Here is a 21330-nt window from a genome sequence, read left to right as displayed (position 1 = left end):
TTTGAGATAACTCTGCACTATTGCGAGCTGCAAATGCCACATCCAGCATAGCTGTGCAGAAGAAGAACAACAAGAAGAAGAAATATCTCGAAATATGTCCGTCAGGCCCCTTCCCTTGAGATAAATCTGCAAATATCTCGGAAACGAAGCGAGCTATGGCAAAATGTTAACAGACGTTTTTTGTAGAGAATTAAGTTTCCTACTATTTATGTTCTATGATATTTTTTGATCAGATGCGTAGTTCTCGAGATATATCAAGATACTTAAAAGTTCCGAAGCCGCACCAACATAATAGAGATACAGAAACACCGTGGCCCCTTTCTTTGAGATAACTCTGCACTATTGCGAGCTGCAAATGCCACTTCCAGCTTCGCTGTGCAGAAGAAGAACAACAAGAAGAAGAAATATCTCGAAATATGTCCGTCAGGCCCCTTCCCTTGAGATAAATCTGCAAATATCTCGGAAACGAAGCGAGCTATGGCAAAATGTTAAGAGACCTTTTTTGTAGAGAATTAAGTTTTCTACTTTTTATGTTCCATGATATTTTTTGATCAGATGCGTAGTTCTCGAGATATATCAAGATATTTAAAAGTTCCGAAGCTGCACCAACATAATAGAGATACAGAAACACCGTGGCCCCTTTCTTTGAGATAACTCTGCACTAGTGCGAGCCGCAAATGCCACTTCCAGCTTAGCTGTGCAGAAGAAGAACAACAAGAAGAAGAAATATCTCGAAATATGTCCGTTAGGCCCCTTCCCTTGAGATAAATGTGCAAATATCTCGGAAACGAAGCGAGCTATGGCAAAATGTTGAGAGACCTTTTTTGTAGAGAATTAAGTTTCCTACTATTTATGTTCTATGATATTTTTTAATCAGATGCGTAGTTCTCGAGATATATCAAGATATTTAAAAGTTCCGAAGCCGCACCAACATAATAGAGATACAGAAACACAGTGGCCCCTTTCTTTGAGATAACTCTGCACTATTGCGAGCTAGAAATGCCACTTCCAGTTTAGCTGTGCAGAAGAAGAACAACAAGAAGAAGAAATATCCCGAAATATGTCCGTCAGGCCCCTTCCCTTGAGATATATCTGCAAATATTTCGGAAACGAAACGAGCTATGGCAAAATCTTAAGAGACCTTTTTTGTAGAGAATTATGTTTCCTACAATTTATGTTCTATGATATTTTTTGATCAGAAGCGTAGTTCTCGAGATATATCAAGATATTTAAAAGTTCCGAAGCCGCACCAACATAATAGAGATACAGAAACACTGTGGCCCCTTTCTTTGAGATAACTCTGCACTACTGCGAGCTGCAAATGCCACTTCCAGCTTAGCTGTGCAGAAGAAGAACAACAAGAAGAAGAAATATGTCGAAATATGACCGTCAGTCCCCTTCCCTTGAGATAAATCTGCAAATATCTCGGAAACGAAGCGAGCTATGGCAAAATGTTAAGAGACCTTTTTTGTAGAGAATTAAGTTTCCCACTTTTTATGTTCTATGATATTTTTTGATCAGATGCGTAGTTCTCGAGATATATCAAGATATTTAAAAGTTCCGAAGCCGCACCAACATAATAGAGATACAGAAACACAGTGGCCCCTTTCTTTGAGATAACTCTGCACTATTGCGAGCTAGAAATGCCACTTCCAGTTTAGCTGTGCAGAAGAAGAACAACAAGAAGAAGAAATATCTCGAAATATGTCCGTTAGGACCCTTCCCTTGAGATAAATCTGCAAATATCTCGGAAACGAAGCGAGCTATGGCAAAACGTTAAGAGACCTTTTTTGTAGAGAATTATGTTTCCTACAATTTATGTTCTATGATATTTTTTGATCAGAAGCGTAGTTTTCGAGATATATCGAGATATTTAAAAGTTCCGAAGCCGCACCAACATAATAGAGATACAGAAACACCGTGGCCCCTTTCTTTGAGATAACTCGGCACTATTGCTAGCTGCAAATGCCACTTCCAGCTTAGCTGTGCAGAAGAAGAACAACAAGAAGAAGAAATATCTCGAAATATGTCCGTCAGGCCCCTTCTCTTGAGATAGATCTGCAAATATCTCGGAAACGAAGCGAGCTATGGCAAAATGTTAAGAGACCTTATTTGTAGAGAATTAAGTTTCCTACTTTTTATGTTCTATGATATTCTTTGATCAGATGCGTAGTTCTCGAGATATATCAAGATATTTAAAAGTTCCGAAGCCGCACCAACATAATAGAGATACAGAAACACCGTGGCCCCTTTCTTTGAGATAACTCTGCACTATTGCGAGCTGCAAATGCCACTTCCAGCTTTGCTGTGCAGAGGAAGAACAACAAGAAGAAGAAATATCTCGAAATATGTCCGTCAGGCCAGTTCCTTTGAGCTGAATCTGCAAATATCTCGGAAACGAAGCGAGCTATGGCAAAATGTTAAGAGACGTTTTTTGTAGAGAATTATGTTTCCTACAATTTATGTTCTATGACATTTTTTGATCAGAAGCGTAGTTCTCGAGATATATCAAGATATTTAAAAGTTCCGAAGCCGCACCAACATAATAGAGATACAGAAACACCGTGGCCCCTTTCTTTCAGATAACTCTGCACTATTGCGAGCTGGAAATGCCACTTCCAGTTTAGCTGTGCAGAAGAAGAACAACAAGAAGAAGAAATATCTCGAAATATGTCCGTCAGGCCCCTTCCCTTGAGATAAATCTGCATATATCTCGGAAACGAAGCGAGCTATGGCAAAATGTTGAGAGACCTTTTTTGTAGAGAATCATGTTTCCTACAATTTATGTTCTATGATATTATTTGATCAGATGCGTAGTTCTCGAGATATATCAAGATATTTAAAAGTTCCGAAGCCGCACCAACATAATAGAGATACAGAAACACCGTGGCCCCTTTCTTTGAGATAACTCTGCACTATTGCGAGCTGCAAATGCCACTTCCAGCTTAGCTGTGCAGAAGAAGAACAACAAGAAGAAGAAATATCTCGAAATATGTCCGTCAGGCCCCTTCCCTTGAGATAAATCTGCATATATCTCGGAAACGAAGCGAGCTATGGCAAAATGTTAAGGGACCTTTTTTGTAGAGAATTAAGTTTTCTACTTTTTATGTTCCATGCTATTTTTTGATCAGATGCGTAGTTGTCGAGATATATCAAGATATTTAAAAGTTCCGAAGCTGCACCAACATAATAGAGATACAGAAACACCGTGGCCCCTTTCTTTGAGATAACTCTGCACTAGTGCGAGCCGCAAATGCCACTTCCAGCTTAGCTGTGCAGAAGAAGAACAACAAGAAGAAGAAATATCTCGAAATATGTCCGTTAGGCCCCTTCCCTTGAGATAAATGTGCAAATATCTCGGAAACGAAGCGAGCTATGGCAAAATGTTGAGAGACCTTTTTTGTAGAGAATTAAGTTTCCTACTATTTATGTTCTATGATATTTTTTAATCAGATGCGTAGTTCTCGAGATATATCAAGATATTTAAAAGTTCCGAAGCCGCACCAACATAATAGAGATACAGAAACACAGTGGCCCCTTTCTTTGAGATAACTCTGCACTATTGCGAGCTAGAAATGCCACTTCCAGTTTAGCTGTGCAGAAGAAGAACAACAAGAAGAAGAAATATCCCGAAATATGTCCGTCAGGACCCTTCCCTTGAGATAAATCTGCAAATATCTCAGAAACGAAGCGTGCTCTGGCAAAATGGTGAGAGACCTTTTTTGTAGAGAATTATGTTTCCTACAATTTATGTTCTATGATATTTTTTGATCAGAAGCGTAGTTTTCGAGATATATCGAGATATTTAAAAGTTCCGAAGCCGCACCAACATAATAGAGATACAGAAACACCGTGGCCCCTTTCTTTGAGATAACTCTGCACTATTGCGAGCTGCAAATGCCACTTCCAGCTTAGCTGTGCAGAAGAAGAACAACAAGAAGAAGAAATCTCTCGAAATATGTCCGTCAGGCCCCTTCCCTTGAGATAAATCTGCATATATCTCGGAAACAAAGCGAGCTATGGCAAAACGTTAAGAGACCTTTTTTGTAGAGAATGATGTTTCCTACAATTTATGTTCTATGATATTTTTTGATCAGAAGCGTAGTTTTCGAGATATATCGAGATATTTAAAAGTTCCGAAGCCGCACCAACATAATAGAGATACAGAAACACCGTGGCCCCTTTCTTTGAGATAACTCTGCACTATTGCTAGCTGCAAATGCCACTTCCAGCTTAGCTGTGCAGAAGAAGAACAACAAGAAGAAGAAATATCTCGAAATATGTCCGTCAGGCCCCTTCTCTTGAGATAGATCTGCAAATATCTCGGAAACGAAGCGAGCTATGGCAAAATGTTAAGAGACCTTATTTGTAGAGAATTAAGTTTCCTACTTTTTATGTTCTATGATATTATTTGATCAGATGCGTAGTTCTCGAGATATATCAAGATATTTAAAAGTTCCGAAGCCGCACCAACATAATAGAGATACAGAAACACCGTGGCCCCTTTCTTTGAGATAACTCTGCACTATTGCGAGCTGCAAATGCCACTTCCAGCTTTGCTGTGCAGAGGAAGAACAACAAGAAGAAGAAATATCTCGAAATATGTCCGTCAGGCCAGTTCCTTTGAGCTGAATCTGCAAATATCTCGGAAACGAAGCGAGCTATGGCAAAATGTTAAGAGACGTTTTTTGTAGAGAATTATGTTTCCTACAATTTATGTTCTATGACATTTTTTGATCAGAAGCGTAGTTCTCGAGATATATCAAGATATTTAAAAGTTCCGAAGCCGCACCAACATAATAGAGATACAGAAACACCGTGGCCCCTTTCTTTCAGATAACTCTGCACTATTGCGAGCTGGAAATGCCACTTCCAGTTTAGCTGTGCAGAAGAAGAACAACAAGAAGAAGAAATATCTCGAAATATGTCCGTCAGGCCCCTTCCCTTGAGATAAATCTGCATATATCTCGGAAACGAAGCGAGCTATGGCAAAATGTTAAGAGACCTTTTTTGTAGAGAATCATGTTTCCTACAATTTATGTTCTATGATATTATTTGATCAGATGCGTAGTTCTCGAGATATATCAAGATATTTAAAAGTTCCGAAGCCGCACCAACATAATAGAGATACAGAAACACCGTGGCCCCTTTCTTTGAGATAACTCTGCACTATTGCGAGCTGCAAATGCCACTTCCAGCTTAGCTGTGCAGAAGAAGAACAACAAGAAGAAGAAATATCTCGAAATATGTCCGTCAGGCCCCTTCCCTTGAGATAAATCTGCATATATCTCGGAAACGAAGCGAGCTATGGCAAAATGTTAAGGGACCTTTTTTGTAGAGAATTATGTTTCCTACAATTTATGTTCTATGATATTTTTTGATCAGAAGCGTAGTTTTCGAGATATATCGAGATATTTAAAAGCTCCGAAGCCGCACCAACATAATAGAGATACAGAAACACCGTGGCCCCTTTCTTTGAGATAACTCTGCACTATTGCGAGCTGCAAATGCCACTTCCAGCTTAGCTGTGCAGAAGAAGAACAACAAGAAGAAGAAATATCTCGAAATATGTCCGTCAGGCCCCTTCCCTTGAGATAAATATGCACATATCTCGGAAACGAAGCGAGCTATGGCAAAATGTTAAGAGACCTTTTTTGTAGACAATTAAGTTACCTACTTTTTATGTTCTATGATATTTTTTGATCAGATGCGTAGTTCTCGAGATATATCAAGATATTTAAAAGTTCCGAAGCCGCACCAACATAATAGAGATACAGAAACACAGTGGCCCCTTTCTTTGAGATAACTCTGCACTATTGCGAGCTAGAAATGCCACTTCCAGTTTAGCTGTGCAGACGAAGAACAACAAGAAGAAGAAATATCCCGAAATATGTCCGTCAGGACCCTTCCCTTGAGATAAATCTGCAAATATCTCAGAAACGAAGCGAGCTCTGGCAAAATGGTGAGAGACCTTTTTTGTAGAGAATTATGTTTCCTACAATTTATGTTGTATGATATTTTTTGATCAGAAGCGTAGTTTTCGAGATATATCGAGATATTTAAAAGTTCCGAAGCCGCACCAACATAATAGAGATACAGAAACACCGTGGCCCCTTTCTTTGAGATAACTCCGCACTATTGCGAGCTGCAAATGCCACTTCCAGCTTAGCTGTGCAGAAGAAGAACAACAAGAAGAAGAAATATCTCGAAATATGTCCGTCAGGCCCCTTCCCTTGAGATAAATCTGCACATATCTCGGAAACGAAGCGAGCTATGGCAAAATGTTAGGAGACCTTTTTTGTAGAGAATTAAGTTACCTACTTTTTATGTTCTATGATATTTTTTGATCAGATGAGTAGTTCTCGAGATATATCAAGATATTTAAAAGTTCCGAAGCCGCACCAACATAATAGAGATACAGAAACACCGTGGCCCCTTTCTTTGAGATAACTCTGCACTATTGCGAGCTGGAAATGCCACTTCCAGCTTAGCTGTGCAGAAGAAGAACAACAAGAAGAAGAAATATGTCGAAATATGTCCGTCAGTCCCCTTCCCTTGAGATAAATCTGCAAATATCTCGGAAACGAAGCGAGCTATGGCAAAATGTTAAGAGACCTTTTTTGTAGAGAATTAAGTTTCCCACTTTTTATGTTCTATGATATTTTTTGATCAGATGCGTAGTTCTCGAGATATATCAAGATATTTAAAAGTTCCGAAGCCGCACCAACATAATAGAGATACAGAAACACAGTGGCCCCTTTCTTTGAGATAACTCTGCACTATTGCGAGCTAGAAATGCCACTTCCAGTTTAGCTGTGCAGAAGAAGAACAACAAGAAGAAGAAATATCCCGAAATATGTCCGTCAGGACCCTTCCCTTGAGATAAATCTGCAAATATCTCAGAAACGAAGCGAGCTCTGGCAAAATGGTGAGAGACCATTTTTGTAGAGAATTATGTTTCCTACAATTTATGTTCTATGATATTTTTTGATCAGAAGCGTAGTTTTCGAGATATATCGAGATATTTAAAACTTCCGAAGCCGCACCAACATAATAGAGATACAGAAACACCGTGGCCCCTTTCTTTGAGATAACTCTGCACTATTGCTAGCTGCAAATGCCACTTCCAGCTTAGCTGTGCAGAAGAAGAACAACAAGAAGAAGAAATATCTCGAAATATGTCCGTCAGGCCCCTTCTCTTGAGATAGATCTGCAAATATCTCGGAAACGAAGCGAGCTATGGCAAAATGTTAAGAGACCTTATTTGTAGAGAATTAAGTTTCCTACTTTTTATGTTCTATGATATTATTTGATCAGATGCGTAGTTCTCGAGATATATCAAGATATTTAAAAGTTCCGAAGCCGCACCAACATAATAGAGATACAGAAACACCGTGGCCCCTTTCTTTGAGATAACTCTGCACTATTGCGAGCTGCAAATGCCACTTCCAGCTTTGCTGTGCAGAGGAAGAACAACAAGAAGAAGAAATATCTCGAAATATGTCCTTCAGGCCCCTTCCCTTGAGATAAATCTGCATATATCTCGGAAACGAAGCGAGCTATGGCAAAATGTTAAGGGACCTTTTTTGTAGAGAATTATGTTTCCTACAATTTATGTTCTATGATATTTTTTGATCAGAAGCGTAGTTTTCGAGATATATCGAGATATTTAAAAGCTCCGAAGCCGCACCAACATAATAGAGATACAGAAACACCGTGGCCCCTTTCTTTGAGATAACTCTGCACTATTGCGAGCTGCAAATGCCACTTCCAGTTTAGCTGTGCAGAAGAAGAACAACAAGAAGAAGAAATATCTCGAAATATGTCCGTTAGGCCCCTTCCCTTGAGATATATCTGCAAATATCTCGGAAACGAAACGAGCTATGGCAAAATCTTAAGAGACCTTCTTTGTGGAGAATTATGTTTCCTACAATTTATGTTCTATGATATTTTTTGATCAGAAGCGTAGTTCTCGAGATATATCAAGATATTTAAAAGTTCCGAAGCCGCACCAACATAATAGAGATACAGAAACACCGTGGCCCCTTTCTTTCAGATAACTCTGCACTATTGCGAGCTGCAAATGCCACTTCCAGCTTAGCTGTGCAGAAGAAGAACAACAAGAAGAAGAAATATCTCGAAATATGTCCGTCAGGCCCCTTCCCTTGAGATAAATCTGCACATATCTCGGAAACGAAGCGAGCTATGGCAAAATGTTAAGAGACCTTTTTTGTAGAGAATTAAGTTACCTACTTTTTATGTTCTATGATATTTTTTGATCAGATGCGTAGTTCTCGAGATATATCAAGATATTTAAAAGTTCCGAAGCCGCACCAACATAATAGAGATACAGAAACACCGTGGCCCCTTTCTTTGAGATAACTTTGCACTATTGCGAGCTGCAAATGCCACTTCCAGCTTAGCCGTGCAGAAGAAGAACAACAAGAAGAAGAAATATCTCGAAATATGTCCGTCAGGCCCCTTCCCTTGAGATAAATCTGCATATATCTCGGAAACGAAGCGAGCTATGGCAAAATGTTAAGAGACCTTTTTTGTAGAGAATTATGTTTCCTACAATTTATGTTCTATGATATTTTTTGATCAGAAGCGTAGTTTTCGAGATATATTGAGATATTTAAAAGCTCCGAAGCCGCAGCAACATAATAGAGATACAGAAACACCGTGGCCCCTTTCTTTGAGATAACTCTGCACTATTGCGAGCTGCAAATGCCACTTCCAGCTTAGCTGTGCAGAAGAAGAACAACAAGAAGAAGAAATATCTCGAAATATGTCCGTCAGGCCCCTTCCCTTGAGATAAATCTGCACATATCTCGGAAACGAAGCGAGCTATGGCAAAATGTTAAGAGACCTTTTTTGTAGAGAATTAAGTTACCTACTTTTTATTTTCTATGATATTTTTTGATCAGATGCGTAGTTCTCGAGATATATCAAGATATTTAAAAGTTCCGAAGCCGCACCAACATAGTAGAGATACAGAAACACCGTGGCCCCTTTCTTTGAGATAACTCTGCACTATTGCGAGCTGCAAATGCCACTTCCAGCTTAGCTGTGCAGAAGAAGAACAACAAGAAAAGAAATATCTCGAAATATGTCCGTCAGGCCCCTTCCCTTGAGATAAATCTGCACATATCTCGGAAACGAAGCGAGCTATGGCAAAACGTTAAGAGACCTTTTTTGTAGAGAATTATGTTTCCTACAATTTATGTTCTATGATATTTTTTGATCAGAAGCGTAGTTTTCGAGATATATCGAGATATTTAAAAGCTCCGAAGCCGCACCAACATAATAGAGATACAGAAACACCGTGGCCCCTTTCTTTGAGATAACTCTGCACTATTGCGAGCTGCAAATGCCACTTCCAGCTTAGCTGTGCAGAAGAAGAACAACAAGAAGAAGAAATATCTCGAAATATGTCCGTCAGGCCCCTTCCCTTGAGATAAATCTGCATATATCTCGGAAACGAAGCGAGCTATGGCAAAATGTTGAGAGACCTTTTTTGTAGAGAATTAAGTTTTCTACTTTTTATGTTCTATGATATTTTTTGATCAGAAGCGTAGTTATCGAGATATATCAAGATATTTAAAAGTTCCGAAGCCGCACCAACATAATAGAGATACAGAAACACCGTGGCCCCATTCTTTGAGATAACTCTGCACTATTGCGAGCTGCAAATGCCACTTCCAGCTTAGCTGTGCAGAAGAAGAACAACAAGAAGAAGAAATATCTCGAAATATGTCCGTCAGGCCCCTTCCCTTGAGATATATCTGCAAATATCTCGGAAACGAAACGAGCTATGGTAAAATCTTAAGAGACCTTTTTTGTAGAGAATTATGTTTCCTACAATTTATGTTCTATGATATTTTTTGATCAGAAGCGTAGTTCTCGAGATATATCAAGATATTTAAAAGTTCCGAAGCCGCACCAACATAATAGAGATACAGAAACACCGTGGCCCCTTTCTTTGAGATAACTCTGCACTATTGCGAGCTGCAAATGCCACTTCCAGCTTAGCTGTGCAGAAGAAGAACAACAAGAAGAAGAAATATCTCGAAATATGTCCGTCAGGCCCCTTCCCTTGAGATAAATCTGCAAATATCTCGGAAACGAAGCGAGCTATGGCAAAATGTTAAGAGACCTTATTTGTAGAGAATTAAGTTTCCTACTTTTTATGTTCTATGATATTATTTGATCAGATGCGTAGTTCTCGAGATATATCAAGATATTTAAAAGTTCCGAAGCCGCACCAACATAATAGAGATTCAGAAACACCGTTGCCCCTTTCTTTGAGATAACTCTGCACTAGTGCGAGCCGCAAATGCCACTTCCAGCTTAGCTGTGCAGAAGAAGAACAACAAGAAGAAGAAATATCTCGAAATATGTCCGTCAGGCCCCTTCCCTTGAGATAAATCTGCAAATATCTCGGAAACGAAGCGAGCTATGGCAAAATGTTAAGAGACCTTATTTGTAGAGAATTAAGTCTTCTACTTTTTATGTTCTATGATATTTTTTGATCAGATGCGTAGTTCTCGAGATATATCAAGATATTTAAAAGTTCCGAAGCTGCACCAACATAATAGAGATACAGAAACACCGTGGCCCCTTTCTTTGAGATAACTCTGCACTATTGCGAGCTGCAAATGCCACTTCCAGCTTAGCTGTGCAGAGGAAGAACAACAAGAAGATGAAATATCTCGAAATATGTCCGTCAGGCCAGTTCCTTTGAGTTGAATCTGCAAATATCTCGGAAACGAAGCGAGCTATGGCAAAATGTTAAGAGACGTTTTTTGTAGAGAATTATGTTTCCTACAATTTATGTTCTATGATATTTTTTGATCAGAAGCGTAGTTCTCGAGATATATCAAGATATTTAAAAGTTCCGAAGCCGCACCAACATAATAGAGATACAGAAACACCGTGGCCCCATTCTTTGAGATAACTCTGCACTATTGCGAGCTACAAATGCCACTTCCAGCTTAGCTGTGCAGAAGAAGAACAACAAGAAGAAGAAATATCTCGAAATATGTCCGTCAGGACCCTTCCCCTGAGATAAATCTGCAAATATCTCGGAAACGAAGCGAGCTATGGCAAAACGTTAAGAGACCTTTTTTGTAGAGAATTATGTTTCCTACAATTTATGTTCTATGATATTTTTTGATCAGAAGCGTAGTTTTCGAGATATATCGAGATATTTAAAAGTTCCGAAGCCGCACCAACATAATAGAGATACAGAAACACCGTGGCCCCTTTCTTTGAGATAACTCTGCACTATTGCGAGCTGCAAATGCCACTTCCAGCTTAGCTGTGCAGAAGAAGAACAACAAGAAGAAGAAATATCTCGAAATATGTCCGTCAGGCCCCTTCCCTTGAGATAAATCTGCAAATATCTCGGAAACGAAGCGAGCTATGGCAAAATGTTAAGAGACCTTATTTGTAGAGAATTAAGTTTCCTACTTTTTATGTTCTATGATATTATTTGATCAGATGCGTAGTTCTCGCGATATATCAAGATATTTAAAAGTTCCGAAGCCGCACCAACATAATAGAGATACAGAAACACCGTGGCCCCTTTCTTTGAGATAACCCTGCACTATTGCGAGCTGCAAATGCCACTTCCAGCTTAGCTGTGCAGAAGAAGAACAACAAGAAGAAGAAATATCTCGAAATATGTCCGTCAGGCCCCTTCCCTTGAGATAAATCTGCAAATATCTCGGAAACGAAGCGAGCTATGGCAAAATGTTAAGAGACCTTATTTGTAGAGAATTAAGTTTCCTACTTTTTATGTTCTATGATATTATTTGATCAGATGCGTAGTTCTCGCGATATATCAAGATATTTAAAAGTTCCGAAGCCGCACCAACATAATAGAGATTCAGAAACACCGTTGCCCCTTTCTTTGAGATAACTCTGCACTAGTGCGAGCCGCAAATGCCACTTCCAGCTTAGCTGTGCAGAAGAAGAACAACAAGAAGAAGAAATATCTCGAAATATGTCCGTCAGGCCCCTTCCCTTGAGATAAATCTGCAAATATCTCGGAAACGAAGAGAGCTATGGCAAAATGTTAAGAGACCTTTTTTGTAGAGAATTAAGTTTCCTACTTTTTATGTTGTATGATATTATTTGATCAGATGCGTAGTTCTCGAGATATATCCAGATATTTAAAAGTTCCGAAGCGGCACCAACATAATAGAGATACAGAAACACCGTGGCCCCTTTCTTTGAGGTAACTCTGCACTACTGCGAGCTGCAAATGCCACTTCCAGCTTAGCTGTGCAGAAGAAGAACAACAAGAAGAAGAAATATCTCGAAATATGTCCGTCAGGCCCCTTCCCTTGAGATAAATCTGCAAATATCTCGGAAACGAAGCGAGCTATGGCAAAATGTTAAGAGACCTTTTTTGTAGAGAATTATGTTTCCTACTTTTTATGTTCTATAATATTTTTTGATCAGGTGCGTAGTTCTCGAGATATATCAAGATATTTAAAAGTTCCGAAGCCGCACCAACATAATAGAGATACAGAAACACCGTGGCCCCTTTCTTTGAGATAACTCTCCACTATTGCGAGCTGTAAATGCCACTTCCAGCTTAGCTGTGCAGAAGAAGAACAACAAGAAGAAGAAATATCTCGAAATATGTCCGTCAGGCCCCTTCCCTTGAGATAAATCTGCAAACATCTCGGAAACGAAGCGAGCTATGGCAAAATGTTAAGAGACCTTTTTTGTAGAGAATTATGATTCCTACAATTTATGTTCTATGGTATTTTTTGATCAGAAGCGTTGTTTTCGAGATATATCCAGATATTTAAAAGTTCCGAAGCCGCACCAACATAATAGAGATTCAGAAACACCGTTGCCCCTTTGTTTGAGATAACTCTGCACTAGTGCGAGCCGCAAATGCCACTTCCAGCTTAGCTGTGCAGAAGAAGAACAACAAGAAGAAGAAATATCTCGAAATATGTCCGTCAGGCCCCTTCCCTTGAGATAAATCTGCAAATATCTCGGAAACGAAGAGAGCTATGGCAAAATGTTAAGAGACCTTTTTTGTAGAGAATTAAGTTTCCTACTTTTTATGTTCTATGATATTTTTTGATCAGATGCGTAGTTCCCGAGATATATCAAGATGTTTAAAAGTTCCGAAGCCGCACCAACATAATAGAGATACAGAAACACCGTGGCCCCGTTCTTTGAGATAACTCTGCACTATTCCGAGCTGCAAATGCCACTTCCAGCTTAGCTGTGCAGAAGAAGAACAACAAGAAGAAGAAATATCTCGAAATATGTCCGTCAGGCCCCTTCCCTTGAGATGTATCTGCAAATATCTCGGAAACGAAGCGAGCTATGGCAAAATGTTAAGAGACCTTATTTGTAGAGAATTAAGTTTCCTACTTGTTATGTTCTATGATATTATTTGATCAGATGCGTAGTTCTCGAGATATATCCAGATATTTAAAAGTTCCGAAGCGGCACCAACATAATAGAGATACAGAAACACCGTGGCCCCTTCCTTTGAGGTAACTCTGCACTACTGCGAGCTGCAAATGCCACTTCCAGCTTAGCTGTGCAGAAGAAGAACAACAAGAAGAAGAAATATCTCGAAATATGTCCGTCAGGCCCCTTCCCTTGAGATGTATCTGCAAATATCTCGGAAACGAAGCGAGCTATGGCAAAATGTTAAGAGACCTTTTTTGTAGAGAATTATGTTTCCTACAATTTATGTTCTATGATATTTTTTGATCAGAAGCGTAGTTTTCGAGATATATCGAGATATTTAAAAGTTCCGAAGCCGCACCAACATAATAGAGATACAGAAACACCGTGGCCCCTTTCTTTGAGATAACTCTGCACTAGTGCGAGCCGCAAATGCCACTTCCAGCTTAGCTGTGCAGAAGAAGAACAACAAGAAGAAGAAATATCTGGATATATCTCCGTCAGGCCCCTTCCCTTGAGATAAATCTGCAAATATCTCGGAAACGAAGCGAGCTATGGCAAAATGTTAAGAGACGTTTTTTGTAGAGAATTGTGTTTCCTACAATTTATGTTCTATGATATTTTTTGATCAGAAGCGTAGTTTTCGAGATATATCGAGATATTTAAAAGTTCCGAAGCCGCACCAACATAATAGAGATTCAGAAACACCGTGGCCCCTTTCTTTGAGAAAGCTCTGCGTTTAGTGCGAGCCGCAAATGCCACTTCCAGCTTAGCTGTGCAGAAGAAGAACAACAAGAAGAAGAAATATCTCGAAATATGTCCGTCAGGCCCCTTCCCTTGAGATAAATCTGCAAATATCTCGGAAACGAAGCGAGCTATGGCAAAATGTTAAGAGACCTTTTTTGTAGAGAATTAAGTTTCCTACTTTTTATGTTCTATGATATTTTTTGATCAGATGCGTAGTTCTCGAGATATATCAAGATATTTAAAAGTTTCGAAGCCGCACCAACATAATAGAGATACAGAAACACCGTGGCCCCTTTCTTTGAGATAACTCTGCACTATTGCGAGCTGGAAATGCCACTTCCAGTTTAGCTGTGCAGAAGAAGAACAACAAGAAGAAGAAATATCTCGAAATATGTCCGTCAGGCCCCTTCCCTTGAGATAAATCTGCAAATATCTCGGAAACGAAGCGAGCTATGGCAAAATGTTAAGAGGACTTTTTTGTAGAGAATTAAGTTTCCTACTTTTTATGTTCTATGATATTATTTGATCAGATGCGTAGTTCTCGAGATATATCAAGATATTTAAAGGTTCCGAAGCCATACCAACATAATAGAGATACAGAAACACCGTGGCCCCTTTCTTTGAGATAACTCTGCACTATTGCGAGCTGCAAATGCCACTTCCAGCTTAGCTGTGCAGAGGAAGAACAACAAGAAGAAGAAATATCTCGAAATATGTCCGTCAGGCCAGTTCCTTTGAGCTCAATCTGCAAATATCTCGGAAACGAAGCGAGCTATGGCAAAATGTTAAGAGACCTTTTTTGTAGAGAATTATGTTTCCTACAATTTATGTTCTATGATATTTTTTGATCAGAAGCGTAGTTTTCGAGATATATCGAGATATTTAAAAGTTCCGAAGCCGCACCAACATAATAGAGATACAGAAACACCGTGGCCCCTTTCTTTGAGATAACTCTGCACTATTGCGAGCTGCAAATGCCACTTCCAGCTTAGCTGTGCAGAGGAAGAACAACAAGAAGAAGAAATATCTCGAAATATGTCCGTCAGGCCCCGTCTCTTGAGAGAAATCTGCAAATATCTCGGAAACGAAGCGAGCTATGGCAAAATGTTAAGAGACCTTATTTGTAGAGAATTAAGTTTCCTACTTGTTATGTTCTATGATATTATTTGATCAGATGCGTAGTTCTCGAGATATATCCAGATATTTAAAAGTTCCGAAGCGGCACCAACATAATAGAGATACAGAAACACCGTGGCCCCTTTCTTTGAGGTAACTCTGCACTACTGCGAGCTGCAAATGCCACTTCCAGCTTAGCTGTGCAGAAGAAGAACAACAAGAAGAAGAAATATCTCGAAATATGTCCGTCAGGCCCCTTCCCTTGAGATAAATCTGCAAATATCTCGGAAACGAAGCGAGCTATGGCAAAATGTTAAGAGACCTTTTTTGTAGAGAATTATGTTTCCTACTTTTTATGTTCTATAATATTTTTTGATCAGATGCGTAGTTCTCGAGATATATCAAGATATTTAAAAGTTCCGAAGCCGCACCAACATAATAGAGATACAGAAACACCGTGGCCCCTTTCTTTGAGATAACTCTCCACTATTGCGAGCTGTAAATGCCACTTCCAGTTTAGCTGTGCAGAAGAAGAACAACAAGAAGAAGAAATATCTCGAAATATGTCCGTCAGGCCCCTTCCCTTGAGATAAATCTGCAAATATCTCGGAAACGAAGCGAGCTATGGCAAAATGTTAAGAGGCCTTTTTTGTAGAGAATTAAGTTTCCTACTTTTTATGTTCTATGATATTATTTGATCAGATGCGTAGTTCTCGAGATATATCAAGATATTTAAAGGTTCCGAAGCCGCACCAACATAATAGAGATACAGAAACACCGTGGCCCCTTTCTTTGAGATAACTCTGCACTATTGCGAGCTGCAAATGCCACTTCCAGCTTAGCTGTGCAGAGGAAGAACAACAAGAAGAAGAAATATCTCGAAATATGTCCGTCAGGCCAGTTCCTTTGAGCTCAATCTGCAAATATCTCGGAAACGAAGCGAGCTATGGCAAAATGTTAAGAGACCTTTTTTGTAGAGAATTATGTTTCCTACAATTTATGTTCTATGATATTTTTTGATCAGAAGCGTAGTTTTCGAGATATATCGAGATATTTAAAAGTTCCGAAGCCGCACCAACATAATAGAGATACAGAAACACCGTGGCCCCTTTCTTTGAGATAACTCTGCACTATTGCGAGCTGCAAATGCCACTTCCAGCTTAGCTGTGCAGAGGAAGAACAACAAGAAGAAGAAATATCTCGAAATATGTCCGTCAGGCCCCGTCTCTTGAGATAAATCTGCAAATATCTCGGAAACGAAGCGAGCTATGGCAAAATGTTAAGAGACCTTATTTGTAGAGAATTAAGTTTCCTACTTGTTATGTTCTATGATATTATTTGATCAGATGCGTAGTTCTCGAGATATATCCAGATATTTAAAAGTTCCGAAGCGGCACCAACATAATAGAGATACAGAAACACCGTGGCCCCTTTCTTTGAGGTAACTCTGCACTACTGCGAGCTGCAAATGCCACTTCCAGCTTAGCTGTGCAGAAGAAGAACAACAAGAAGAAGAAATATCTCGAAATATGTCCGTCAGGCCCCTTCCCTTGAGATAAATCTGCAAATATCTCGGAAACGAAGCGAGCTATGGCAAAATGTTAAGAGACCTTTTTTGTAGAGAATTATGTTTCCTACTTTTTATGTTCTATAATATTTTTTGATCAGATGCGTAGTTCTCGAGATATATCAAGATATTTAAAAGTTCCGAAGCCGCACCAACATAATAGAGATACAGAAACACTGTGGCCCCTTTCTTTGAGATAACTCTCCACTATTGCGAGCTGTAAATGCCACTTCCAGCTTAGCTGTGCAGAAGAAGAACAACAAGAAGAAGAAATATCTCGAAATATGTCCGTCAGGCCCCTTCCCTTGAGATAAATCTGCAAACATCTCGGAAACGAAGCGAGCTATGGCAAAATGTTAAGAGACCTTTTTTGTAGAGAATTATGTTTCCTACAATTTATGTTCTATGGTATTTTTTGATCAGAAGCGTTGTTTTCGAGATATATCCAGATATTTAAAAGTTCCGAAGCCGCACCAACATAATAGAGATTCAGAAACACCGTTGCCCCTTTGTTTGAGATAACTCTGCACTAGTGCGAGCCGCAAATGCCACTTCCAGCTTAGCTGTGCAGAAGAAGAACAACAAGAAGAAGAAATATCTCGAAATATGTCCGTCAGGCCCCTTCCCTTGAGATAAATCTGCAAATATCTCGGAAACGAAGAGAGCTATGGCAAAATCTTAAGAGACCTTTTTTGTAGAGAATTAAGTTTCCTACTTTTTATGTTCTATGATATTTTTTGATCAGATGCGTAGTTCCCGAGATATATCAAGATGTTTAAAAGTTCCGAAGCCGCACCAACATAATAGAGATACAGAAACACCGTGGCCCCGTTCTTTGAGATAACTCTGCACTATTCCGAGCTGCAAATGCCACTTCCAGCTTAGCTGTGCAGAAGAAGAACAACAAGAAGAAGAAATATCTCGAAATATGTCCGTCAGGCCCCTTCCCTTGAGATGTATCTGCAAATATCTCGGAAACGAAGCGAGCTATGGCAAAATGTTAAGAGACCTTTTTTGTAGAGAATTATGTTTCCTACAATTTATGTTCTATGATATTTTTTGATCAGAAGCGTAGTTTTCGAGATATATCGAGATATTTAAAAGTTCCGAAGCCGCACCAACATAATAGAGATACAGAAACACCGTGGCCCCTTTCTTTGAGATAACTCTGCACTAGTGCGAGCCGCAAATGCCACTTCCAGCTTAGCTGTGCAGAAGAAGAACAACAAGAAGAAGAAATATCTGGAAATATCTCCGTCAGGCCCCTTCCCTTGAGATAAATCTGCAAATATCTCGGAAACGAAGCGAGCTATGGCAAAATGTTAAGAGACGTTTTTTGTAGAGAATTGTGTTTCCTACAATTTATGTTCTATGATATTTTTTGATCAGAAGCGTAGTTTTCGAGATATATCGAGATATTTAAAAGTTCCGAAGCCGCACCAACATAATAGAGATTCAGAAACACCGTGGCCCCTTTCTTTGAGAAAGCTCTGCGTTTAGTGCGAGCCGCAAATGCCACTTCCAGCTTAGCTGTGCAGAAGAAGAACAACAAGAAGAAGAAATATCTCGAAATATGTCCGTCAGGCCCCTTCCCTTGAGATAAATCTGCAAATACCTCGGAAACGAAGCGAGCTATGGCAAAATGTTAAGAGACCTTTTTTGTAGAGAATTAAGTTTCCTACTTTTTATGTTCTATGATATTTTTTGATCAGATGCGTAGTTCTCGAGATATATCAAGATATTTAAAAGTTTCGAAGCCGCACCAACATAATAGAGATACAGAAACACCGTGGCCCCTTTCTTTGAGATAACTCTGCACTATTGCGAGCTGCAAATGCCACTTCCAGCTTAGCTGTGCAGAGGAAGAACAACAAGAAGAAGAAATATCTCGAAATATGTCCGTCAGGCCCCGTCTCTTGAGATAAATCTGCAAATATCTCGGAAACGAAGCGAGCTATGGCAAAATGTTAAGAGACCTTATTTGTAGAGAATTAAGTTTCCTACTTGTTATGTTCTATGATATTATTTGATCAGATGCGTAGTTCTCGAGATATATCCAGATATTTAAAAGTTCCGAAGCGGCACCAACATAATAGAGATACAGAAACACCGTGGCCCCTTTCTTTGAGGTAACTCTGCACTACTGCGAGCTGCAAATGCCACTTCCAGCTTAGCTGTGCAGAAGAAGAACAACAAGAAGAAGAAATATCTCGAAATATGTCCGTCAGACCCCTTCCCTTGAGATAAATCTGCAAATATCTCGGAAACGAAGCGAGCTATGGCAAAATGTTGAGAGACCTTATTTGTAGAGAATTAAGTTTCCTACTTTTTATGTTCTATGATATTATTTGATCAGATGCGTAGTTCTCGAGATATATCAAGATATTTAAAGGTTCCGAAGCCGCACCAACATAATAGAGATACAGAAACACCGTGGCCCCTTTCTTTGAGATAACTCTGCACTACTGCGAGCTGGAAATGCCACTTCCAGTTTAGCTGTGCAGAAGAAGAACAACAAGAAGAAGAAATATCTGGAAATATGTCCGTGAGGCCCCTTCCCTTGAGATAAATCTGCAAATATCTTGGAAACGAAGCGAGATATGGCAAAATGTTAAGAGACCTTTTTTGTAGAGAATTATGTTTCCTACAATTTATGTTCTATGATATTTTTTGATCAGAAGCGTAGTTTTCGAGATATATCGAGATATTTAAAAGTTCCGAAGCCGCACAAACATAATAGAGATTCAGAAACACCGTGGCCCCTTTCTTTGAGAAAGCTCTGCGTTTAGTGCGAGCCGCAAATGCCACTTCCAGCTTAGCTGTGCAGAAGAAGAACAACAAGAAGAAGAAATATCTCGAAATATGTCCGTCAGGCCCCTTCCCTTGAGATAAATCTGCAAATATCTCGGAAACGAAGCGAGCTATGGCAAAATGTTAAGAGACCTTTTTTGTAGAGAATTAAGTTTCCTACTTTTTATGTTCTATGATATTTTTTGATCAGATGCGTAGTTCTCGAGATATATCAAGATATTTAAAAGTTTCGAAGCCGCACCAACATAATAGAGATACAGAAACACCGTGGCCCCTTTCTTTGAGATAACTCTGCACTATTGCGAGCTGCAAATGCCACTTCCAGCTTAGCTGTGCAGAGGAAGAACAACAAGAAGAAGAAATATCTCGAAATATGTCCGTCAGGCCCCGTCTCTTGAGATAAATCTGCAAATATCTCGGAAACGAAGCGAGCTATGGCAAAATGTTAAGAGACCTTATTTGTAGAGAATTAAGTTTCCTACTTGTTATGTTCTATGATATTATTTGATCAGATGCGTAGTTCTCGAGATATATCCAGATATTTAAAAGTTCCGAAGCGGCACCAACATAATAGAGATACAGAAACACCGTGGCCCCTTTCTTTGAGGTAACTCTGCACTACTGCGAGCTGCAAATGCCACTTCCAGCTTAGCTGTGCAGAAGAAGAACAACAAGAAGAAGAAATATCTGGAAATATGTCCGTGAGGCCCCTTCCCTTGAGATAAATCTGCAAATATCTCGGAAACGAAGCGAGCTACGGCAAAATGTTAAGAGACCTTTTTTGTAGAAAATTAGGATTCCTACTTTTTATGTTCTATGATATTTTTTGATCAGATGCGTAGTTCTCGAGATATATCAAGATATTTAAAAGTTCCGAAGCCGCACCAACATAATAGAGATACAGAAACACCGTGGCCCCTTTCTTTGAGATAACTCTGCGCTATTGCGAGCTGGAAATGCCACTTCCAGTTTAGCTGTGCAGAAGAAGAACAACAAGAAGAGGAAATATCTCGAAATATGTCCGTCAGGCCCCTTCCCTCGAGATAAATCTGCAAATATCTCGGAAACGAAGCGAGCTATGGCAAAATGTTAAGAGACCTCTTTTGTAGAGAATTAAGTTTCCTACTTTTTATGTTCTATGATATTTTTCGATCAGAAGCGTAGTTCTCGAGATATATCAAGATATTTAAAAGTTCCGAAGCCGCACCAACATAATAGAGATACAGAAACACCGTGGCCGCTTTCTTTGAGATAACTCTGCACTATTGCGAGCTGCAAATGCCACTTCCAGCTTAGCTGTGCAGAAGAAGAACAACAAGAAGAAGAAATATCTGGAAATATGTCCGTCAGGCCCCTTCCCTTGAGATAAATCTGCAAATATCTCGGAAACGAAGCGAGCTACGGCAAAATGTTAAGAGACCTTTTTTGTAGAAAATTAGGATTCCTACTTTTTATGTTCTATGATATTTTTTGATCAGATGCGTAGTTCTCGAGATATATCAAGATATTTAAAAGTTCCGAAGCCGCACCAACATAATAGAGATACAGAAACACCGTGGCCCCTTTCTTTGAGATAACTCTGCACTATTGCGCGCTGCAAATGCCACTTCCAGCTTAGCTGTGCAGAAGAAGAACAACAAGAA

This window comes from Osmia lignaria, unplaced genomic scaffold, assembly GCF_051020975.1.
Source record: "Osmia lignaria lignaria isolate PbOS001 unplaced genomic scaffold, iyOsmLign1 scaffold0001, whole genome shotgun sequence".
Classification (NCBI taxonomy): domain Eukaryota; kingdom Metazoa; phylum Arthropoda; class Insecta; order Hymenoptera; family Megachilidae; genus Osmia; species Osmia lignaria.
Note: the sequence above shows the minus strand (reverse complement) of the source record.